At 44.1% G+C, this 26643-nt stretch overlaps 1 protein-coding gene across 1 annotated transcript in view; it reads left to right on the top strand.

Annotated features, from left to right (window-relative positions):
• Window positions 1-26643, top strand: part of LOC124799045 (forkhead box protein B2-like) — a 588988-nt gene that overhangs the window by 325081 nt on the left and 237264 nt on the right. The window lies entirely within an intron of this gene.

The raw sequence follows: 26643 nt of genomic DNA on the forward strand, positions 1-26643 counted from the left end.
TTAGAGCACAGTCTCGCCTCACTGTCTTCACTGACACGGTATTACCCACCACCAAAGGTCATCCGTACTCGACATCGTGTTGGTCAGGCTGCTATACAGCTATCGGTGGGTGACTATGTAATGGTGAACAGCCTGGACTGCTACAGTTATGTTAGTCGTAGAAATGCCGGGAACTCATTGAAACTTCAACAGGATGCTGAACATAGTTTACTACTTGAAGGGAGAGTAATTAAATAAAGCAACAGGCTGTGTCGGTGATGCCAGCCCAAGCGCGGCCGGTGACACATCCCTAACGAGTTTGGCTGGCACCGGAAATGGGTTAAGGGACCAGGACAGCAAGTGTTGCCGCCCAGTGGGGACGGCGGTCCACCGCTTGCCGGCCAGCCTGCCGCACGCCCCGCGGCGTGAGGTACGGCCGTTTGTTTGTGGAGCCGCGTGTGAGCGCCGCTCGCCGGCTCGTACCTCTCGTCCCGCGCAGCCTAACAGAACGAGACGGGACAGGACAGGACAGGACAGCACCGCCGTAACTCGCCCCGCCGTCCCCTTTTACACCGCTCACATAATTCGACGTCACGTTACACGAGGCACGGCGGGTGCGCGTGTGTGTTGTGCGAACCGCCTCTGAGGAAGGCACAGCGTTACCCCGAGTCGCGATCTGCGGAGGGCGACAGAAAACTAGGTCAGTCGTGGACATAACAACTATAGATGTAGTATTACTCAAATAAATCTAATTAAGCCTGGCAACAAGCAGTACTTATCAACAAGGAACAGGTCCCACAGCATCGACGAGTATATTACATTACTAGCCTTTAAAATTGCTACACCACGAAGATGACGTGCTACAGACGCGGAAGTTAACCGACAGGAAGAAGATACTGTGATATGCAAATGATTAGCTTTTCAGAGCATTCACACAAGGTGGCGACGCCTACAACGTGCTGACATAAGGAAAGTTTCCAACCGATTTCTGATACACAAACAGGAGTTGACCAGTGTTTGGTGAGACGTTGTTGTGATGCCTCGTCTAAGGAGAAGAAATGCGTACTATCACGTATCCGACTTTGATAAAGGTCGGACTGTAGCCTATCGCGATTGCCATTTATCGTATCGCGACATTGCTGCTCGCGTTGGTCGAGATCCAATGATTGTTAGCAGAATATGGAATCGGTGGGTTCAGGAGGGTAATATGGAAAGCCGTGCTGGATCCCAACGCCTTCGTATCACTTGCAGTCCAGATGACAGGTATCTTATCCGCATGGCTGTAACGGATCGTGCAGCCACGCCTCGATCCCTGAGTCAACAGATGGGGACGTTTGCAAGACAACAACCATCTGCACGAACAGTTAGAAGACGTTTGCCGCAGCATGGTCTATCAACTCGGAGACCGTGGGTGCGGTTACCCTTGACGCTGTATCACAGACAGGAGCGCCTGCGATGGCGTACCCAACGACGAACCTGGGTGCACGAATGACAAAACGTCATTTTTTCGGATGAATCCAGGTTCTGTTTACAGCAACATGACGGTCGCATCCATGTTTGGCGACATCGAGGTGACCGCACATTGGAAGCGTTTATTCGTCATCGTCATACTGGCGCATCACTCGGTGTGATGGTATGGGGTGCCATTGGTTACACGTCTCGATCACCTCTTGTTCGCATTGACGGCAGTTTGAACAGTGGACGTTACATTTCAGATGTGTTACGACCCGTGGCTTTACCTTTCATTCGATCCCTGCGAATCCCTACAAGTCAACAGGATAATGCACGGCCGCATGTTGCAGGTCCTATACGAGCCTTTCTGGATACGGAAAATGTTCGACTGCTGCCATGGCCAGCACACTCTCCAGATTTCTCACCAACTGAAAACGTCTGGTCAATGGTGGCCGAGCAACTGACTCGTCACAATACGCCAGTCACTACTCTTGATGAACTGTGGTACCGTGTTGAAGCTGCATGGACAGCTGTACCTGTACACGCCATCCAAGCTGTGTTTGACTCAATGCCCAGGCGTATCAAGGCCGTTATTATTGCCAGAGGTGGTTGTTCTGGTTACTAATTTCTCAGGATCTATGCACTCAAATTGCGTGAAAATGTAATCACGTGTCAGTTCTAGTATAATATATTTGTCCAATGAATACCCGTTTTTCATCTGCATTTCTTCTTGGTGTAGCAATTTTAATGGCCAGTAGTGTAGTAAACCACCAGCCGGTGCTAAGCAAGAGTTTCAGGTTGCCTATCTAACGGTTTCGTGGGGGCAAGGGGGGCAGTTTTGATTTCAATATTTAACTTAACTACAGACCGAATTTAAAAATTTTAAATGCTGACATAATCTATTCATGAATATATACAATCTTGTGTTAAATGTTTAACACAGTAAGACCATATTACGGTTACAAACTGTCTACATCTTTTGAAGCAGCATATCTCATGGCTTGCAAATTACCCGGTCTATATTCCCACAGTATCTGAGAACGAGAGCACTTAGTGATCTGGGACTAACTATACACATAATTTCAAATTTTACGAAAATTTTTCTCGTTGACATCCCTTAAAAATTACGAAAAGAAAAAATTTTGACGCCTGCTACATTTTATCAGTTCGTGCGGTAGTAATTAAGCATCAGGCAGGACTGTTTTTTAGCTCTTTACTACCAGTAGTATTCGCAACACGTTTGGCAGGCAGTATGCACATATAGCAGTAAACGTAGCTACAAAGTGATGTCGTACGACACGCAATTCGTGAAATATGACGTCACTACTTTTGCTTAGAATGAAGCGCAGATTATACTGTCTATACATGTCCAGTTTTTTTATAATGAGCGCCCTTTGCGACTTCGAACAGATTTTAAACATTATTTCGAACCTTTTCGAAAGTTTTAATTTAACATGCTGTGTCGTTAGAACAAGATACGGCTAGTGCAGCCGTAAAGATGCGAACCTGTGCCAGTGCCGTAGACACTCGCTACATGCGTGAGTTCGCCGGCCAGGGTGGCCGAGAGGTTCTAGGCGCTACAGTCTGCAACCGCACGACCACTACGGTTGCAGGTTAGAATTCTGCCTCGGGCATGGATGTGTGTGATGTCCTTCGGTTAGTGAGGTTTAAGTAGTTCTAAGTTCTAGGGGACTGATGACATCAGAAGTTAAGTCCCATAGTGCTCAGCGCCATTTTGAACAGGCGTGAGTTCCACTAGCGCCACGCTCGGCGCTGAGGATGAAGATATCGACCCCTCCTCGGCTTATTGCCGGCCGAGTATAATTATCCAATGACCGGACGACAAAGGACAGAAGCCCACTCGGAAGATAGAAGGGCAACTCCCCCCCACCCCTTGGTTATAGATCATCGTCGAGGGATGATTTAGGCAGGGAACGTCGTTTAGTGAACTCTTAGAAGTGAACAGACACTTGTTATAAATGTTCAAATGTGTGTGAATTTCAAAGGGACACCCAAGCAGCTGAGGTCATCGGTCCCTAGACTTAAAAATTTGGTCATCAGTCTACTGACTGGTTTGATGCGGCCCGCCACAAATTCCTTTCCTGTGCTAACCCCTTCATCTCAGAGTAGCACTTGCAACCTACGTCCTCAATTATTTGCTTGACGTATTCCAATCTCTGCCTTCCTCTACAGTTTTTGCCCTCTACAGCTCCCTCTAGTACCATGGAAGTCATTCCCTCATGTCTTAGCAGATGTCCTATCATCCTGTCCCTTCTCCTTATCAGTGTTTTCCACATATTCCTTTCCTCTCCGATTCTGTGTAGAACCTCCTCATTCCTTACCTTATCAGTCCACCTAATTTTCAACATTCGTCTATAGCACCACATCTCAAATGCTTCGATTCTCTTCTGTTCCGGTTGTCCCACAGTCCATGTTTCACTACCATACAATGCTGTACTCCAGACGTACATCCTCAGAAATTGCTTCCTCAAATTAAGGCCGGTATTTGATATTAGTAGACTTCTCTTGGCCAGAAATGCCTTTTTTGCCACAGCGAGTCTGCTTTTGATGTCCTCCTTGCTCCGTCCGTCATTGGTTATTTTACTGCCTAGGTAGCAGAATTCCTTAACTTCATTGACTTCGTGACCATCAATCCTGATGTTAAGTTTCTCGCTGTTCTCATTTCTACTACTTCTCATTACTTTCTTCTTTCTCCGATTTACTCTCAAACCATACTGTGTACTCATTAGACTGTTCATTCCGTTCAGCAGATCATTTAAGGGGCTCCGGAACGCCCTATACTTGCAATGTTAAAATAACGCTTATAAATTACATCTTTCCTCACAAAGTATTTGAGGTAGGAAGTTGAACTATTTACAGATTATTTATTGGAATATGGGCTACAACTTAACACAGGGATTTTACAAAATTTTAGTTCAGTTATTAAAGATGATTTTTTTCAATTGTAATGAAAATTCACAACATTTTTTGCAATTTTTTATTTATATATTCAAAAATATACAGTTTTTTGGAAAAAGGCTGTGTTAAATTATGCAGAAGGTACTGTGTAACATTTACTGAAAATTTGAAACAAATATGTTTGGAAGATCCTTAGAAAACATGTAATTAGTATAAGAAAATAAAAGTTTTGGGAATCGAGCGACAAAGATTGGATTAACTTTTTAGTGCATTCCAGGTCCATAGGATGGATTATCTTCATCCTCTGCAAACTCCTCCTCCAGCTTCCTCTTGTTCCTCCTCCTCTTTACTCTTGCTTGTATTTCTAGACTCTTTACAGCCCTGTCTGCAGCCCGAAGGCGTTCCTTGTCTAAAGCAAGCATCGCTCGTTGTTGTGTTCGTAGATTTTGCTACCATTTTCTTCAGTTGCAGTTACTGCAACACTGTTCCAAAAGGTGGTCATGTATGAACACTTATCACATTTCAGTTGTATTTCACTAGCAAGTCCGACGTGCTTTATTATAGAGAGTTCCAGACCAACTTCACTACAATGAATACATCTTACACAGTTAGAACCGACATATCAAATATTTCATTCACATCCGATTCGCCCATGAAACATTCATAGTTTTCACTCATTGAACCAAGCTTCTTCTGTGAAGTATTTTCTTTCCCACTTTGACTGCTATGGGCAGGTGTACTTGAGAGGTTAGGTTCACTCACTTGGTTATCGTCTTTATTATTTACAGTAATAACACATACCTTTGGCTTTCCAACATTTCTCCTTTTCTTAAAAGCCTTCAGAGGATTTCTAATAACTTTACTTTTACTCATTATTATACTTCAACAAAACAGAGACTCAAGAAACAGAATTAATAACGAATATTTTCGAGATAACGACAGAGTAAATAAACATGATACAATCGACAATCACACCAGCGATATATATTGAACCATCACAGATTAGCCACAACACATACTTTATCTCACATCACTAAAATGTACCTGATGAACACGGACGTTAATAATAACACCATTTGACAGCAGTTTAACAGCGCCACAGTGGGTCACGCCCATGTAGAACACATTTCAAAAAAATTTAAAAATAGTTATAGTCTTCGGAATTGAATAAATTATATATCTATTAAAAGGTAATAGTCTGCAGATTCAGAAAACGCAAAAAAGTAAAAATTGAACTTTTCATGATTTTGAGCCTTTCCGGAGCCCCTTAATTCTTCTTCACTTTCACTCAGGATAGCAATGTCATCAGCGAATCGTATCACTGATATCCTTTCACCTTGTATTTTAATTCCACTCCTGAACCTTTCTTTTATTTCCATCATTGCTTCCTTGATGTACAGATTGAAGAGTAGGGGCGAAAGACTACAGCCTTGTCTTACACCCTTCTTAATACGAGCACTTCGTTCTTGATCGTCCACTCTTATTATTCCCTCTTGGTTGTTGTACATATTGTATATGACCCGTCTCTCCCTGTAGCTTACCCCTACTTTTTTCAGAATCTCGAACAGGTTGCACCATTTTATATTATCGAACGCTTTTTCCAGGTCGACAAATCCTATGAAAGTGTCTTGATTTTTCTTTAGCCTTGCTTCCATTATTAGCCGTAACGTCAGAATAGCCTCTCTCGTCCCTTTACTTTTGCTAAAGCCAAACTGATCGTCACCTAGCGCATTCTCAATTTTCTTTTCCATTCTTCTGTATATTATTATTGTAAGCAGCTTCGATGCATGAGCTGTTAAGCTGATTGTGCGATAATTCTCGCACTTGTCAGCTCTTGCCGTCTTCGGAATTGTGTGGATTATGCTTTTCCGAAAGTCAGATGGTATATCGTCAGACTCATATATTCTACAAAAAAAAAAAAAAAATGGTTCAAATGGCTCTGAGCACTATGGGACTCAACTGCTGAGGTCATAAGTCCCCTATAACTTAGAACTACTTAAACCGAACTAACCTAAGGACAGCACACATCCATGCCCGAGGCAGGATTCGAACCTGCGGCCGTAGCGGTCGCGCGGTTCCAGACTGTAGCGCCAGAACCGCTCGGCCACCAGCGGCCGGCTATATTCTACACACCAACGTGAATAGTCGTTTTGTTGCCACTTCCCCCAATGATTTTAGAAATTCTGATGGAATGTTATCTATCCCTTCTGCCTTATTTGACCGTAAGTCCTCCAAAGCTCTTTTAATTTCCGATTCTAATACGGGATCCCCTATCTCTTCTAAATCGACTCCTGTTTCTTCTTCTATCACATCAGACAAATCTTCACCCTCATAGAGGCTTTCAATGTATTCTTTCCACCTATCTGCTGTCTCCTCTGCATTTAACAGTGGAATTCCCGTTGCACTCTTAATGTTACCACCGTTGCTTTTAATGTCACCAAAAGTTGTTTTGACTTTCCTGTATGCTGAGTCTGTCCTTCCGACAATCATATCTTTTTCGATGTCTTCGCATTTTTACTGCAGCCATTTCGTCTTAGATTCCCTGCACTTCCTATTTATTTCATTCCTCAGCGACTTGTAGTTCTGTATTCCTGATTTTCCCGGAACATGTTTGTACTTCCTCCTTTCATCAATCAACTGAAGTATATCTTCTGTGACCCATGGTTTCTTCGCAGCTACCTTCTTTGTACCTATGTTTTCCTTCCCAACTTCTGTGATGGCCCTTTTTAGAGATGTCCATTCCTCTTCAACTGTACTGCCTACTGCGCTATTCCTTATTGCTGTATCTATAGCGTTAGAGAACTTCAAACGCATCTCGTCATTCCTTAGTACTTCCGTATCCCACTTCTTTGCGTATTGATTCTTCCTGACTAATATCTTGAACTTCAGCCTACTCTTCATCACTACTATACTGTGATCTGAGTCTATATCTTCTCCTGGGTACGCCTTACAATCCAGTATCTGATTTCGGAATCTCTGTCTGACCATGATGTAATCTAATTGAAATCTTCCCGTATCTCCCGGCCTTTTCCAAGTATACCTCCTCCTCTTGTGATTCTTGAACAGGGTATTCGCTATTACTAGCTGAAACTTCTTACAGAACAGACTTACACACTACTTAAACTAACTTATGCTAGAAACAAAACACACACCCATGCCCCAGGGAGGACTCGAACCTCCGACGGGAGTGGCCGCGCAGTCCGTGACATGCCGCCTCAAACCGCGCGGCCACTCAGTGCGGCAGTTGTTATAAATTGCGTTTGCTATGTTCTGTTAAGTTTACCTAAGATTATTCGCACTTAGCCATTGATGGCCTTTTTTGTGTTATATTGCATTCAGCGTTGCAGAATTCATTGTTCGACAAGTCAAAAAGCTAAGTAAACCTTTTTAACTCATATGTGCCACTTTGTTACTAATTTGTTGGAGTGTGGTAGAACCTTCGTTCTCCTCTCGTGTTCTTATTGGAAACAGATTACTCGCTCCGTGTGTAGTTTTCACACTAATGGGACCAGAATATTGCTCATAATATTGGTATATTGGGCAGTATCAACTCTACGATCTAACCCGTGAAACATTCCAAGTATATGGGATCACATCTGTGTAATAGCAGAAGGGAGAAATTGTCAGCGGTGTACTGTACCAGAAGCAGTTTCACGAACTCACAAACTCGGCCTACAGTAACAACGGTGTCGACTCAGTCTCCACAGCAGTAACGACGAGGCCTTTACGAAACACGGCGACGAAGGTTTAAAAAAACACATTAACTCATTTGTAAAGTAATTACGGTTTGTAGATGTTTTATAAGTGGGAGTCGATTCTTTAAAGAATCGTGGGGTGGGATCTTTACTGATATTTAACGATTTGTATAATATGACATGGATGAATCTGCACTCTACCCCAAGCAACACACACTTCAGTGCTGTAATTGACATCATGACAAGAACCACACACACGAAAAAGTTGAAAGCAAATCTCATTCGTCTTAGTGGTTTCACTCAACATTCAACTTGATAAGTAACTACCAAATAGCGCCATCATACGTTATCGTTTATAACCAGTGACTCAACGGTACGATGGGTGGTACACTTTAAGATAATCAGACTACCCAGTTGGGAGAAAAAACAAACATATTAATCTAACGCAATACACCGTATTAAATTTTCAGTAAAGGTAAAAATTAGTTGAACTGGCACTAGCAATTATAAAGATGCTAATTTACAAGACGCAGAAATTATAAACCTTCAGTCTTCCAAATTCACGTGGCAGTAGGGATCTAGGATAGGGATTCTGTGGTAGGAAAATGAGTTATACAGCAGGAATTATAAACCAGTACCTATTTACGTCTTTTGAAGGAAACAGCTTGAATGAAGAAGTTCAAGCTACTACTCATCTAATCGAAGTTTTTGCAGCTTTCGATGTCTCACCTTCATAGCAAAGCTGCTATTTAAGATAGGTCTGTCCTCCGTTCAGAACAGATGCTCCTCCTCGCCACATACACAAGTCTTAAAGGAATTCAGTTAGTGTCTAGTGACGCATGGCGATTGGTGGTGAACAGATCGCCATCTCATCTGCTCCATAACATTAAACGGGTATCATTAAGCATGTCCGATTCATTTGTTTTCTGTTTACCATTTCCTGCTATAACCTAAACTTCCTTACACGCTTTCTGCCCCTTTAGCAATACTTGCGAGCATTCCAACAGCGGAGTTATTCCCTTTTTAATATTACAAAATATTTTCTAAAAATACAAATGTTTCAGTTTTATTACAAGTTTACGCAGACATTTATTTATATTTCAATGACATAAAGAAACGTGAAATTCGCCGCACTCTCAATCGAAATACTTCAATATTTGATAAAACTGCTTGATATTCCGCAATGTGGCAGGCTGCACCATAAGCTGCATGGCCGCCACTCAGAGTTGGCACTTGTAGGCATTTGCGAGATATGTGATGTAGATATACTTTCGAACTGCGTTCTCGATAACCAGAGGACTTGTCTTCTGTATAAGGCTCCGTATAACACAACACAGGCTCGAACGCACCAGCGCAGGACTCTTGAATTATTGTCGTAAGCAGCAATGTACACGTTCGTTATTATCTCTTAACAACTGCTATCTGCAAAAGCGTGAAACAAGTACTTCATAGAAAACGAAATACTGATTCTGGTTACGATTCAATTACCTGTAGAAATGTTGAAGAATGCCGTCATTCCCTCCAAGAAATCATTGTCACTCTTTACAATGTGGTCGACGACCGAGGGTATTATTCTGAGCCTCCTGCAACCCACTCTTCCTCAAACCTATCAACCCCTCCCCTCCCGCCCAGCGATACCTCATCCTACTGACCCATCGGTCTCAACACAGAGTCTATCACGGTTTCAAGGTTTTCGAATGTTACCCTTTTCAAAGGGCCGTAAACATGGCCTGTTGAAGATAACGGCTTACTTCCATCTGCTACAATAGTTAAGTCTTCTATTTTATCTAGTTTCTGAATTACCAATTTCCTGTATTACCTTCATACCGCCAGTTCTGCCGTCAATGTGTCTCTTGACCGTAAAAAAAGGGCAGCATCATACACTATCTGATCAAATGTATCTGGACATCTCTTAGTGGACGTTAATGTGGGGTGTGTCCACCTTCCGCTATTATGACGGCTTGACCTCTGCAGGGATAATTTCAAAGAGGTGGTCTGAATGTCTGTTGAGGAATGACAGCCGTATTATCATCAAGAGTCTCTAACACTAACGGCCATTACTAAACGAACAACTTATCGATAATATAACTCCCATGAAAGGGATGTAATTTAAAGTTTGGAAGGTAGGAGACGAGGTACTGGCTGAAGTAAAGCTGTGGGTCGAGTCGTGAGTCTTGCTGTGGTAGCTCAGTTGGTAGAACCCGCGACAGGCAAACGTCATGTGTAGTATCAACTGTGAATTACGGAGGTGGTGATCATACGGTATGGGGATGTTTTCCGTGGTCAGTCTTTTTCTCCTTACAGCGCTTTTGAAAACGATACATGAAGAAGGATTTGAACACATTTTACAAAAATGGTTCAAATGGCTCTGAGCACTATGGGACTCAACTGCTGTGGTCATAAGTCCCCTAGAACTTAGAACTAGTTAAACCTAACTAACCTAAGGACATCACACACATCCATGCCCGAGGCAGGATTCGAACCTGCGACCGTAGCGGTCATGCGGTTCCAGACTGTAGCGCCTTTAACCGCTCGGCCACTCCGGCCGGCCCCACATTTTACAACTGTGTGTTCATTGTACACTTGCGAACAATTAGAAGACGCCGGCCGGGGTGGCCGAGCGGTTCTAGGCGCTACAGTCTGGAACCGCGCGACTGCTACAGTCGCTGGTTCGAATCCTGCCTCGGGCATTGATGTGTGTGATGTCCTTAGGTTACTTAGGTTTGAGTAGTTCTAAGTTCTAGGGGACTGATGACCTCAGAAGTTAAGTCCCATAGTGCTCAGAGCCATTTGAACCAATTAGGAGACGATGACTGTTTGTATTAGCATTCAGCATAACAGTGCACCCTGTCATAAAGAAGTATCTGTGAGGAAATGTTTTGTGTGCCAGCCGGCCGCGGTGGCCGAGCGGTTCTAGGCGCTCCAGTCCGGAGCCTCGCTGCTGCTACGGTCGCAGGTTCGAATCCTGCCTCGGGCATGGGTGTGTGTGATGTCCTTAGGTTAGTTAGGTTTAAGTAGTTCTAGGTTCTATGGCACTGATGACCGCAGCAGTTGAGTCCCATAGTGCTCAGAGCCATTTGAACCATTTTGTGGGCCATAACATTCCTAAGATGAACTGGAATGCAAAGTGTCGTGACCAGAAGTCAATGAAACACCTCAGGGAAGAGTTAGAACGCCGACTTCGCTCCATACCCTCGAGTCCAACTTTAGGACCTTCTATCGCTACAGTTTGTAATACTTATGTTCGACATGAACTACACCTGTTTCCTTTTAAAATGCTAATATGTTAAAAAAGTATTTGTAGAACTGGTTCATGCATAGAGTAGGTAGATTTGTACTTAACTCAAACCTGTGGGAAGTTCCTCCGCTACGAAACAAGATAGGTGGGAATAGAAAAAAATGGATTTTCTGACAGAAGTGATAGGACTTTGTGGCACGAAACAGACAGTGGCTAGCACGCAAACTGTTCGCGTCTTGTATGCAGAAGGAAGCAAGGAAAACAGCAAGTTCCAATAACAATGTCTCTGATGCGGAAGATGACTGCCTAATTATTCATGACTTTTATTGGTTTGCAGCGAATCCTAAAAATCTAGCGCCAAGAATATAATTGTCGGAGATACTTCAAGAGGCATGATTACTTTTGCTGCTTTTACTTAGCTACGAAAGATCACCAGATCCAACACTTCCAGCTCAAGTAAAAGTTTAGTATTGTATTTGTTTGAATGTACCAATTACTTGGCTTCAGATAGATATAATAAGCACTTTACTTAATCCTTGGCTATTTTCCATTGACAGGACGCTTTCCCTACTGACACACTTTATCCGAGTGTCCTATATAATTGAAACGTACAGTATTTACTGCTTTGGTAAGTGCTCATTAAGTTTAGTGGAGTATTACATTTCTTAAGTGTTCAGTTAGTTTGGTTTCTGAAGTACTCCATGTATTCTGCACAGGTGAATAGTTAAGGTTTAGCGAAAGTATGGATGCAGAGAAAAGGACTAATTACTCTGCTTGAACTTCATTCTCGACAGAATCTCAGTTCAGTGCTAAGAGGTTAGTGATCCTAAAAAAGATTACAGATCAGTAAATTTTAAGGATCAACAAAAGGAATACCTGCTTCACAGGTGTGTGAAAGTGCTTTTTTCCTAGTATTTGTGTTTATATGTGTATCTTTATTCTGAGTTGCTAGAAGTATTTTTTCGCACCCCAGGCAACCGATAGAACGGTTTCTGCGTCTCCATATTGACTGATGATATTCATTGATGTTGGGCCAGAAGTAAAGTCATCATTACAGTGAAAATGCTTATGAGGTGCAGCGACCATTTTAATATATTTTCTGTTCCTTAGAGAGTCTACAACCTATTCAGACCATGACAGATCCTGGGCGCCCTTGTTTTACTTGTGTTCTGCTCAAGCAAAGAAGTATATGCTCCCAAAGAAAAGATACAATAAGATACAGTAAACATGTAAGTTAACACAACAATTTACATTACCATTCGCCATATCCAAACCTTTCCATCGGGTTGCCACAGGACGTAGCCTGATTCATCACAACAATCACTCGTTTCTAGTCATCCACTGTCGAGTGGCGTCGCTATTTACGCCAGCTGAAGCGTCAGTTAGACTGAATAGAGAGATGTGTGCCATCTTAAAAGCTACTCAACCATTGTGCCCCATTCTTTTTAACTCTCTAAGCACAGTCATTATGCTGGCTGGACTGCTGGCAGCACTTTGGAATTTAAGATCCATTCTTTCCGTTCATTTCGTGTGATTTTTCACTACCATCTGCCGCAACGCTCGACGGTCGCTATCTGCCCAAGCATGATGCCGGACTTTGGTTTATGTGTGGTTCTTCCTTCGCCTTTCCACTTCACAGTCACATCACCAACTGTTGACTTGGGCAGTTGTGGAAGGTTTGAAATGTCTCTGGTGGATTTGTTATTTAGGTGACAACCAATGATTAGTCCACCTTCGAAATCACTAAGCGCTCCTGACTGACTCATTCTGCTGTTACTGGTTCTCTACTGACAACGAAATTGGCTACACCATGCTTCCTTTTATACCAGTGGGTCCACCTCTCTTGACATCTGGTTGCCAGTTCCGCGTTACATATGGATGTTTGGATACTTTTGACCAAATAGTGCATGATCAGCCTCTCGAACTTCAGATGCGTGCCTTTACAATAGATTTCCCTCTTAATACATAATTTTTATCCAATCCAAAGTAACTGTAAATAGCACCAATCCTCGCATCTTCCATCCAAGTTCAAGCGTGCTCAAAGCTCTGCTGTTTCTCCGCTGCAGTATGCTTCAGTTCTTCTTCCCATCCTTTCCTTACACTACGTCGACAACACAGTCTTCGTAGTTCTGTTCTCCGACGTCCAGAGACCGCAATAACCCTTTAACTATATTCCTCCCAGCTTATTTCCTGATGCAACCAGTAAATGGCTTCTCAGGATCAACCCTTCCGAGACACAGACCACAATTAAATTACGAAGTTCCAGCTGCTTCCGACACGTGACATTTAACTCATCCTTTACACCATCTCGTCCAATTAACTGAAGACTAAAATACCCCAGATTAATACTCGGGTATAAATTTTTCTGAAAGCCGTAACTACTTCCTCTAGAATAACAAGCCTACTATTAACTAAAGGTTCACTCTCGCCTGAAGTAATAATAAATGCTCGCAGTCACGGAAAAAGACAGTGAAGCAGCACTAGTAAACTGTTAAATGCAGTGGGGACGAATTACGAACACACCAGCGTTAAAGGCGATAGTGACACTAGCGAATATATTCAGGTAGTTAATGTAAAACCAAACTGTTTAGCCGAGTAGAAGTGAAACGAGTCATAATTCGTGATCAGTCGTACAAACAGAAAGGTTCACAGGTCTAAATCATGAACAAGGAAGAGGACGACAAGACCGGTGTCAGAGGCTCTCTTAAAGACTGTATCAAGGATCACTGTTGTAATTGTTATGAACTCAACGAAATAAAATGAATGGATCGATGGGAATAAAATGAATAAAGATGATGTCAGTGCAGCCCGTTCAGATTTGTTGAACCTGAAATGTACTGAATATGTAATGCTAACTGGAAATTCATGCCCTGCTGGTCTCGATGCAGGACTTCCTGCTTAACGCGAACACTCATCTTAACTTTTAGGCTATCAGGGTCCGTCACCGGTCTGTAACCTCTGACTTTTCGCTGATTATGCATCTTTCATAATAATTCTAATAATAACAATAAAATACTGTCCGAAAAAAAACGCACAAATATTCAGTCACATACTGATAAAATTTTAAAGCAGTGCAAAGACGAGCAAGTACTTTAAATGTTCAGAAATATAAATCTGTGCTTTTCACAAAACGATATAACTTAGTATCCTCCATACAAAATCAGTGGGGCACAGTTGAAATCTCTGAACTCATACTAATATCTGAGTGTAATGATTTGTTGGGATGTGAAATGGAATGATTAGATAGGCTCAAGGAAACAAACTCCTTATAAGTAACAGGAAACTGGGAAAATCAATCAGTCTAGAAAGGAAACTGCCTGAAAAATATATTAATCACTTCCCGCTACCTGGTCATTAAAACCGATGAAATATCTACCAACCTTCCCGGACTCAACACAATCATCATTCTCCATGTTAGGGCCCTTCTTCACCTCATTCTTCCACGTCCCTCCCAAACACCTTGGATCAGATTTTCTTTGCGATGACACCACTCTACTTCATTGTCAAACATTTTCCGCCACACAATTCATCACGTAACCCATACTACTTATTTTATCATCAGGAGCTAAAACTGCTATTCAGCTTCACTATTGTTTAAAACTCACAAAACTATGCATCGCAAGCATCATCAAATGGTCAAATGTGTGTGAATTTCTAAGGGACCAAACTGCTGCGGTCATCAGTCCCTAAACTTACATGCTACTTAAACTAACTTACGGTAAGAACCACACATACACCCAAGCCGAGGGAGGACTCGAACCTCCGGCGGGAGGGGCCGCGCAATCCGTGACATGGCGCCTCAAACCGCGCGGCAAGCATCATCAATAAAGCCAAAAATTATATGAGAAATATCAGTTTTTCTCCACGTTATCAACAGTGAAATTGGCCTTTAGCCTTTGACACAATCAAAGAAAGCTACTAATATAACTACATTTTAATTACTTAAAACTCTTTTACACTGAAGTATCAAAGAAACTGGTATAGCCATGCGTATTCAAATATAGAGATATGTAAACAGGCAGAATACGGCGCTGGGGTCGGCAACGCCTATATATGACAACAATAGTCTGTCGCAGTTGTTAGGTCGGTTACTGTTGGTATAACGGCCGATATACTAGGACTAAGTAAGTTTGAACATGGTGTTAGAGTCGGCGCCCTCCGAGATAGCGATGGAGTGGGGATTTTCCCGTACGACCATTTCACGAGTGTAACGTGGATATCAGGAATCCGGAAAAACATCAAATCTCCGACATCGCTGCTGACGGAGAAAGTTCCTGCAAGAACGGGACCAACGGCGACTGAAGATAATCGTTCAACGTGACAGAAGTGCAACCCTTCACCCAATTGCTGCAGATTTGAGTAATGGGCCATCAACAAATGTCAGCGTGCGAACCATTCAACGAAACATCATCGATATGGGCTTTCGGAGCCGATGACCCAATCATGTACCCTTGATGACTGCACGGCACAGAGCTTTACGCCTCGTCTGGGTCCGTCAACACCTACATTGGGCTGTTGATCACTGAAAACATGTAGCCTGGTCGGAGGAGTTTCGTTTCAAATTGTATCGATCGGATGGACGTGTTCGGTTATGGAGACAACCTCCTGAATCCATAGACCCTGCATGTCAGCTGGGGACTGTAATGGTGTGGGGCGTATGCTGTTGGAGTGAAATGGGACCCCTGATACGTCTAGATACGACTCTGACAGGTGACACGTATGTAAGCATTCTGTCTGGTTACCTGCATCCATTCATGCCCATTTTGCATTCCGACGGCCTTGGGCTATTCCAGCAGGACAATGCGAGACCCCACACGTCCAGAATTCCTACAGAGTGGCTCCAGGAACACTCTTCTGAGTTTAAACACTTCTGCTGGCCACCAAACTCCCCAGACATGAACATTATTGAGCATATCTGGGATTCGTAACAACGTGCTGTACAGAAGAGATTTTCACTCTTAAGGATTTGTGGACAGCCATGCATGATTCATGGTGTCTATTCCCTCCAGCACTACTTCAGGCATTAGACAAGTCCATACCACGTCGTGGTGCGGCACCCCAGCGTGTTCGCGGGGGCCGTACACTACATTAGGCAGGTGTACCAGTGTCTTGGGCTCTTCAGTGTATATACGTATTCATAGAGAGCGGATGCAAGTTACTTACTCCTTACTCGGATAAGGCGAGGAGGACAAAAAACAAATAAATAAATATATAAGAGGTAATTGTTACTCTCGCCGACAGCTGTGAGGTGGATTGCTTTTATTTTACAACCAGTTTCACGTTTTCTGACCGTTCTAAGATAGAAACACCTCACTACAGTGTATACATGTTCACATTACAATATCCAAAAACGTTTATGAATTTAACCTGCGTTGAAAACTTCATAAAATACCGTTTGAGAAAAAATGTTAAATAAAATTCAGGTTTACTCAAATGACCTGTTCACTTCAAATATTTCAGGAACTGTTTGAAGATATTCTATTTCTGTTTTCATTTTGTCGACCTGTGAGAAAGTCCATGCTAACGACGTACAGTTTCTATTCATTGGTACGAGGGCGCTTCAAAAAGTAAGTTACACATGGTGATCCCCTCTAAGACCTTTGTGCTAAGTAGTGACGCATAGTTTGAAGAGAGTAGATGTTCTATGTTACCTGCAAAGACTGTTCCGCTGCGGTACGGGTAACAGGTTCATCACAGAGAGCGAGCGGAACAGCCGCGGCAACTAGAAAGGCGCTCCAAAGTTGAAGTACCTGGGAGTGTAGGATTCTTGTGGGCAAAACGTCTAAATCGCACGCAGACTCACAGTGAAATTCTAATGGCATATATACCAAATGCAGTGTCACGTCCAGCCGTACAGAAATAGTGCCAGCAATCTCACGAAGGCTGCACAGACATGGATGATGCAGATCAGGAAGGAATACCATTGAACCCGGCAAAGACGATAATGTCCAGTCAGTTGAGGGACTGACTCGTAGCAATGACAGAGCCTGCAACGACGAAGACGTTCGCACAGCGGTTATCGTATATCTATGTGACCAAGGAGAGGATTTCAATTGTCCAGGAATTGAGTGGTTGGTAGAACCTTCCGACCATTGTTTGCACACTTGGTGCCTACGTTGAAAAATAGTGTCATGTACCTGTGTCACTTCGAAGGTCAGTGCAGCATTCAATAAATAGTTCCCTGGCTCGCCATAATAGTGTGTAACATATTTCGATGAAAGTGGTCGTTGTCACTGTCAATAAAATTTTTCATGGTATGTCGCCACATTGTCAGTACGTAGAATTTCATACTTTCGTCCACAGTTGAAATGGCCTTCCTCATGGTGTTTTGCTGACTGAAGTCCCTTCGTGTGTTAATTACAGAGATATAGGTGTCAACTTCGCATTTTGAACCAGAATTTTTACTAATCTCTCTACTAGCGTTGCAGTTCTAAAAGAGACCCACACAACGGCGCTTCGCACTAAAATCCAGTTACGAATTATTGCTGTCTTATGCGGGAGTTCGTGATTGCAAAGGCAAATAAAGGAAATACGCCACGTCGGATAAAGGGGAAACGAACTGTTAGGTCAGCTACTGTGGGAGTCAGCATGGACACAAACAAGGAATGATAGATGTTGCGATGGCCGGTGGCAGGAAAGCAAAATGATCCATACATAACATATACAGATTAACAGAACACTTTTGTGAGGGTGTGAGCTGTCGGCAGCATTCCGGCCGGCAAAGAGGTTGCGATAAGATTGATAATAGGCGCTGAATCAAGCGGGCCTATCAGGAGAGAGGCCAAAGACGGACTCGCAAGCAACGTGCCCCCCACGCCCTCTCAATCGCCAGTATTGAGATCGCCGCTGTCGACCGGAGGGCACAGTCAGTCGCAGATAGTCACCAAGTCACATTCAGTCGCAGTCACAGATTGAGTCACTACTACAGTTGGCATCTGTCCGTTCACATCACTGGCTACACGAGTGTAATGTTTATAGCGGGACTTGCACTGCACCAGCAGTGAGGCTAATGTAGACTATTTCGGAAGAGCTTGTACCACAACTCATGGACTAGCTTAAAGATAAGTAACTTTCTGTTCTGGTAAATAGAGAACCCTGTTAATACATGTGTGTAGTTGTGTTATAGAAAGAGAATATCGATGGCACAAAGCACTACCGTGGGAACAACGTGACGACACAAAAATTTTATTTCTAAAGAGGAAATAAACATAACTTACCTTATCGTTCTGAGTTGGCTTGATGTGTTTCCTGTGCCCCCCTACTTGCAATTACTTTTACACTCTATCACCACTCTCAGAACGCAGGCTAAGTGTCGTCTTCCTGTTACTCAGTACTGATGCTTTCTAGTTGATGCTTTAGAACTGCACACAAAGTGTCTCATCCCTTTTACAGAAATTACGGACGAATTATGTCCTATCAATATCTAAGTGACGTAATATAAACAACCATACTGATCGCTTTGTTTTTATTCGTTGTTCTATCACGAGACTACCACCCACAGTCGAATGCACTTTAAAATTTAAAGAAATAATAATGGCGTATGTGTTTTGATTCGGTCGGATGGACAAGTTAAATGTGAGGTGTGATGCGAACCCCGTGCCGTGGACGTTCTTACGTGTGGTTCCAATGCGGGGGGAGGTGGAAGGGGACTAGGGGAGCGGTAGGGCTCTAAATTTGCTACTTCAGCTATAAATGTGTTGCCGTGAGAGTTAACTTTTGTAAGCGACGCATTTGATTCAGTCACTATATGGATAAGAACTTTGTACTGCAAATTCTATGGGAGAGGCGGAAGGTATGGGGCAAGTGTCCCCTTTTGCCCCCGCCTCCCCTCTTCGCCCCGTGGACGCCAATGAGTACTGTCAATGAAACTACGCCATTTCGTTGCGACCAACGTGACTCGGACTTGGGGCGTGAGAATGCGACAGTGCGTCGGGCCGATGCCACAGGTTGCAGGCGAGTACTTGTCGCGGCGCCGCAAGGAGTTAACGAGAACAATGGCGCGCAGGCGCCGGTGCCTTCTCTCGCCACGAGCTCGTTTTGTGGCCGGCGCGGGCCTCCATTACACATTCCGAAACGAGTCACAAGCCATTAGGCCCGGCCGCCGGCCATTACGGTGCCCATTAATTTGCTGCGGCGAATTTAATTACAATCCCGTAATTGGGCGTTTTGCGCGCCAACGAGGCCTGCGCTTTCGCCTGCCGCATCAGCTGTGGCTGCGCCGCTACACACACACACACACACACACACACACACACACACACACAAACACGCTTACATATACAAACACTGATGCATCTCTAGCGCGAACCTCTCTGCACAATAGCACGCAGCCAGCTCGCCTTCCTTCATTATTTCATGCAATTATTGTTCCCCTTAAAAATGTCATGTAATGTCAACGTTGATTCTCTTCTTGCTCTTGACGACCGTGTGGTTCAGAACTTTCAGTTAACGTGGACTCATTCCCTGTTTCGACGTTAAAAACTTTGGTGGATGTATTCTCAACAAATTTGAGCCTAAATTTTAAGCGTGCAAAAAGCAACGAGAAGTATTCAAGTGTACACTTTTAAGAATGAGATTTTCACTCTGCAGCGGAGTGTGTGCTGATATGAAACTTCCAGGCAGATTGAAACTGTGTGCCGGACCGAGACTCGAACTCCGGACCTTTGGCTTTCGCGGGCAAGTGCTCTACCGACCTTTTTTTTTTTTTTTTTTGTTCTATATCGTTCGTTGAATTCGTTCGTGGCGGACGTCCGAGAACACTGGTTCAGGTTGTTCGTTGACCCGTCACTCAGTTTTTTATTACAGAGGGTAGCTAAACCCTCTGACCGAACACGCTGAGCTACCGTGCCGGCTTTTTTTTTGGTTCGTTTTCGTTCGTTGTATGTGCTCGGGGCGGACGTCGTAAGACATCCGTTTAAGTTCGTCTTTGATCGGTTAACTCAGTTTTTTTATTACAGTGGGCTGATAACCCTCTGACCGAACACGCTGAGCTACCGTGCTGGCACCGACTGAGCTACCCAAGCACGACTCACGCCCGCTCCTCACAGCTTTACTTCCGCCAGTACCTCGTCTCCTACCAGCTGTGAGGACGGGGCGTGAGTCGTGCTTGGGTAGCTCAGTCGGTAGAGCACTTGGCCGCGAAAGGCAAAGGTCCCGAGTTCGAGTCTCGGTCCGGCACACACTTTTAATCTGCCAGGATGTTTCATGTACAGTTTTAATTTCAAAGAAAATTTAGTAAACTGACATAATTTTCTCGAGATTCCAGAAGCATGAAGTGATTTAAAATTCACTTGCTTCATGACGAGTGATTCTCGATAACTGCCAAGTGGTGACTGTAGTGAGGTTGCTGCTGTCGTCCTTGTAGAGACGAGCTACGGCCTTTGACGACACTGGTGCCCACTCGAGCGTCATATAAGGTAATGTTTTAGTTGCAAGAGCGCCTCGCTCCCTTCATCCCTTCGACGACTAACCTGTTCTTAGCTGCAGACCGCCGTCTTTATTGCGGCTGTTGTCAGATACTTATACCTTGACCACTTCTTCTATAGCGATATCTTAGAAATCATTTGACCGTTTCGTAATATACCGTCCAATGACATTAATGCGACCACTGTCGCCGGCCGTTGTGACCGAGCGGTTCTAGGCGCTTCAGTCTGGAACCGCGCGACCGCTACAATCGCAGGTTCGAATCCTGCCTTGGGCTTGGATGTGTGTGACGTCCTTAGGTTAGTTAGGTTTAAGTAGTTCTAAGTTCTAGGGGATTGATGACCTAATATGTTCAGTCCCATAGTGCTCAGAGCCATTTGAACCATTTTGAGCGACCTCTGTCAAAAGCCAGAAAAACCACATTTTGCTACGGAGACCGATGGGGGATGTGCAGGAAGAGAGTCACTGAGGTTCTGGAGGTTCAGGATGTGAAGCTAAGCCGACTCCAACACCTTGGCCAGCTGCGCTAATTTTCTCGGTTGACGATTCATGGCGTAAACAGCTCAATCCAGGTGGTCATCCAGATTCTCGATTACGTTTAAGTTCTGGGAGTTTAGTTTAGTGGCCAGTGGAATACAATAGACTCGTCCTGGTGCTCTGCGAACCACGCAGATACACTGTGAGCTGTGTGACACTTTGCATCGTCCCACTGGTAGATGCCATGTTGCTGAGGGGAAATAAACTGCATATGGGGTTAGACATGGTCCACAAGGATTGACTGAGACTTCTATTGATCCGTTGTGCTTTCCAGAATGACTATATCACACGAGGAATGCTGCTAAAACATGCCCCAGACAATAACGCTCCGAAATTATTGCAGGGTGTGCTTTCAGACGTTTCACACCGTACACGCCAATGGCCGTCTGTACGATGGAGCATAAAATTTGCTTCATGTTAAAGGGCCTCCTGCTGCCACTCAGTGGACTACCGGTTGCGGCATTGGCGTGCTGATTCCAGTCTTTGTCGCTGATGAACAGCAGTCAGCGTGGGTGCATGAACATGAACCAGGTGCACGATGCGGAAATCCATAAGCAGCAACGTTCGCTAAACGGCCGTTGAGGATACACCGTTGGCAGCTCCTTGGTTCGTCTGGGCGGACAGTTGCTCTGAAGTTGCCGTGTACATCTCCTCAGCCGTCGTCCATCCCTGCCAAGTACGGTCCGTGGTGCTCCACAGTTGCCTTGATGTCGGTTTTCGATAGCGCCATTTTGCCACGAACGGTATGCTTCAACCATGGTGGCATGCGAACAGGTTACAAACTTAGCCGTTCCGGAAATGCTTCCACCCTTGGCCTGAAAGCCAATAATCATTCCCTTTTGGAAATCAGATAAATCGCTCCGTTTCCGGATTACGACAACTACTGCAGTATTTTCCGCTTCTCCCGATAGCTGCAGGGCACCAGAGGCTACATGTGGTCTTGCGTTAGCCTGTTGAACGATAGCGTCACATAGGGGCACGTCCATCGTGAAGCTGTAGGCAGAACACTCCTGTATCCAGTGCTGCTGCTGGGCACGCCAAAGTGCTCGCATCTCTCCCTGCTGCAAAAACGATAGCCATGCTCACACTCCATGAAGCTCCAGAAATGGTTCCAATGGCTCTGAGCACTATGCGACTTAACTTCTGAGGTCATCAGTCGCCTAGACCTTAGAACTAATTAAACCTAACTAACCAAGGACATCACATACATCCATTCCCGAGGTAGGAATCGAACCTGTGACCGTAGCTGTCGCTCGGTTCCAGACTGCAGCGCCTAGAACCGTACGGCCACTCCGTCCGGCTCCATAAATCGTCGCTCTCTCTACAGGCAAACCTGTGTTACCGCTAGCAAGCCTATTTCGTGCGTCGAAGTACGGGTATATGATCCAGCACGGCGGGGCGAATGCAATATGAGTGTCCTCTCGGGCGCTTGTCACGTGCCACCATTTACACACTGTACCGCGATGAGTATGGCCCTCCTATACCATTCTAGTCCATATGGGCATGACAGTCGTGGGATCCTATGTACTGCTACCAGCAGCATCGCGTAATGATAAACCACGGTCTCGATAGATCACGATCCTAGCGCTATTGTATTCCAGTGTGTGTCTGTATACGTTTCTCCTGTTTACTGGAGGCATAAACCAGTTTTCTCAAAAACAGCCAACACTGAAATGCGATTTCTGAACGAGAAAAGCGCTCCATAATGTTTTCCTATGTACAGAATGTAGACGGCGTTCCTCCTACTTCGTGTGGCTGCACTGAAATGCTAATCATTTCCCGCCTATCTAAGCATGCAGTACATTTCACGATAACTTGAGGTTTGTTGGATGCCGTCTTTATGGTGCTGAAATTTTAATTGCCAGTAGTGTCAGTCTTTCTGAAATTGGTTTTCTATCGCATTAACTGTATGAGGGACGATCAATAAGTAATGCAACACCGTTTTCGGTCTGTTTCGGTTAGGCCAAATGCAGAAATTGTTGTGGGACATCGCAGAATATCCACGCTTCAACCCCTATAGTTTCATGAAGTTCCGATAGATAGCCGATCTATACATACTCTTCAAAATGGCGTCTGTAATGAAGGTGCGTTCCAAGCAGAGAGCTGTCATTGCGCTTCTTTTGGCAGAAAATCAGAGAATCGCAGATATTCATAGGCGCTTGCAGAGTGTTTACGAACTAGCGGTGAACAAAAGCATGGCTGGTCGTTAGACGAGACATCTGCCATCGGCGCAACAAGATCGCACAAAACTATGCGTTCTCACGCGTGCCGACCATCCGCACACAGCTGTGACTCCTGCAACACTGGAACGTGCGGACACTCTCTAAATACAAACAAACTTCTCCTTCTACATGACAACGCAAGGCCTCATACAAGCCTGTGCACCCGAGACGAGCTCACAAAACTTCATTGAACTGCCGTTCCTCATCTAATCTACAGTTCGAATTTCGCACCTTCCGTCTTCCATCTGTTTGCCACAGTGAACGATAAATTTCGCGGCAAGCAGTACGTGGGTGTTGGGAAGGTACTGCTGCAGCAAGACTTTCTCTCCATGGCCGACCAGTAGAGTGACATAAAGCGGGCATACAGGTCCGCCAGCAAGGGAGCGTAGCGCTGCCGCATTGAACGGAGATTATGTCAAAAAACGGGGTCTTGTAGTCAACAGAGTGGAGAATAATATGGTGTGTTGGAATCCTGAATAAAACGAACCTACTTTCAGAAAAAAAGGCTTGCATTGTTTATTCAATGCCCCTTTTATAATTGTCAGATTCAACAGAGGCACTCTGATAATTACCATGTTTCTAGATGCACCTTGCCAGCATTGAGAACTATCTCTTACTTCATATTTATTTCCTGATTGTTTCACTCTAACAATTGTACTCTGGTCTCGCAGACAATGAAGGGAACCAACCATAGCGGTTCACCTTGTATCCCAGATTGGCGTTCGCTAGGTCGCGGCTCGCAGGTCTCCCCGCTACGATGTCTTCAAGAAGCAGAGGAGCAACACGAGATCGAATGGAAACAGCGGGAATCGATTTGACAGGGCGCCGCCCAGGACGACACACATTAGGCGTTCGCATTCGTTCCGCCGGGCCCTTGATGGCGCTGCATTACCGCCTCGCAACGAGACTCTGATTAACTGGTCCGTAATTGCTCACCTCCAGCACGGCGCGTTTAGCGTCGTCTGAAAGGTAATCGCTCGTGACGGAGACGGTCGATTTGAATTTTGACTTCCCTGCGGCAGCTCGAGCCCTGTCTCGAATTGTTTATTTTAATTCTGTCGCACATTCCCTGTTGCTTATTAACCTCGAAACGACGGGGCAATATCTTACTCGAACGTGCACAGTATTTTCCACTTTAACCACCGTGAAGTAATGTTCGCGTAATGCTAGTAATCTACCTTCGGGTAACAGTTGATTTCTTTGGCTTCCTGCTGGGTCAAGACCACTCACTCACCGTTACGCAGCCTATCCGGAGGCAATGAGAGGCATGGAACTGCCATGTAGTGTAAAGAAGCTGCCGCGTATCGAATGCTCTGTAGATCCTGCTTCGGGTCATTGTCTCAGTCGACGATATACTCGTATGCCTTTCTAATAGCGATTCTTTCTTTGCTTCATGTTCATCACAGGGTACCACTTGCACCCTACGTACACAATTAGTTGTTGGATACATTCCAGTCCCTGTCTTCCCCTATAATTTTTATCCCCTGTGTCTCCCTCTGGTGCCATGGCAGTTGCTTCCTGAAGTCTCAAAACATGTCCTATTACCCTATCCCTTATTCCACTTACTGTTTTCCATATGTTTCTTTCTTCACAAATGCCGCGGAGAACATCATCATTCTTTATCTTATCAGTCCACTTTAGTTTCAACATTCACCTGTAGCACCACATCTCAAACACTTTGATTTTCTCCTTTACCTGCTACCCATAAAACATGATACTCTAGCATACAATTCTGACTTACACACATTCTCAGAACCTTATTCCTCAATTAAAGGCCTATGTTCGATGCTAGTAAACGTCTTTCGGTCAGGAATGCCCTCTTTGCCTAAGTTAGTCTGATTTTTTATGTCCTCCTTGCCTCGTCCGTTATTCGCTTCCAAAGTAACATAATTTCTTCACTTCCTCTACCTCATGGTCCCCAGTTTTGATATTAATTTTATCGCTAGTCGCATTTATGTTCCTCATGATTACTTTCATCTACATTCAGCTTATACTCAATCGGTATTCTCTACTCATTAGACCAGTGGTCATGAAACTGCGACCCGCGGGTCGCAAACAGCTCGAGTCGAATATTCGTGCTGCCCGTGGTTCTCGACCGTATTTTATGACACTATGCATCCAGCAATTAACAGCCGAAACCAAGAACGACAGCTAATATTGAGAGGTTTTTAAGAATGTAGTTTTCCTTCTCACAATCAGTAACGAAAAGAAATACTTGCAGAGACAGTGGTATTTTAAAATGTGCTTAACTTCAACTGATGTTTGCGAATTCGGCCCTGCGCTCAGATGGTCATTTACCTCAGGGCCAGCTGGGTAACTAGGGCGGCCATTATGGAATTAGAGGATGTGAGAGTGGGTGTTTCATCGTTTATCTTTCGCTGTGACAACTTATGGCCCTGTGTGCCTCTACCGATCAGCTGTTATGGTGCAAATTTCAAACGCAAGTAACGTGGAATGATAAAGATGCTTTATAGAGAGGGTTATCTTCAAATGTTGTAGTTATACGTAGCAAGGAATATGAAATTAAATTAAGCCTGTTGTAGTGCAACGCAATGAGTAGTAGAAAAACGATATTGAAAACAATTAGTAAATATCTGTGATCGTGTCGCACATTGCATAATGCATTTAATTTTAAGCGTAATTACTGTTATTACTCAGTTAATCATCTGCTCACACAACACAACAACACATCGTCAGGCAATTACAGTGTCAAAGCTTTTGCTTCTCTGAGGATGGCAGCATTCTAGAGCAGAGAACAGTCGACACGAAGTGTTTTGAATGGTGCCGCCTTCTAAGAATTAGTACTGTAGGGCTGGTAGTCAACTTAGAGCGCCCTTACTACAGCTAGTCTACTGGGGTCTAATAACATATTAATTTATGGAGATTACCAATCGATAAGAAGATCGGTACATATGCGACCCGAGATGCCACCTCAAAATGTCAGCGTTGGATTTTAATAAAAAAGTTTGACGATTCTATGTTTGGTATCTCATGCCATTCAAAATGTCGCGTAATTCTTCTTCACTTGCACTGACGGTAACCACGTCATCAGCGAATCTTTTTGTTGACATTATTTTACCAAGAATTATAATTCCATATTTGAAAAATTCTTTAACTTTCGTGGATAGACTGAACAGTAGGGAAGAAAGAGTGCATGTCTATTTTACACTCTTTTTAA

The sequence above is a fragment of the Schistocerca piceifrons genome, chromosome 5 (assembly GCF_021461385.2).
Source record: "Schistocerca piceifrons isolate TAMUIC-IGC-003096 chromosome 5, iqSchPice1.1, whole genome shotgun sequence".
NCBI lineage: Eukaryota > Metazoa > Arthropoda > Insecta > Orthoptera > Acrididae > Schistocerca > Schistocerca piceifrons.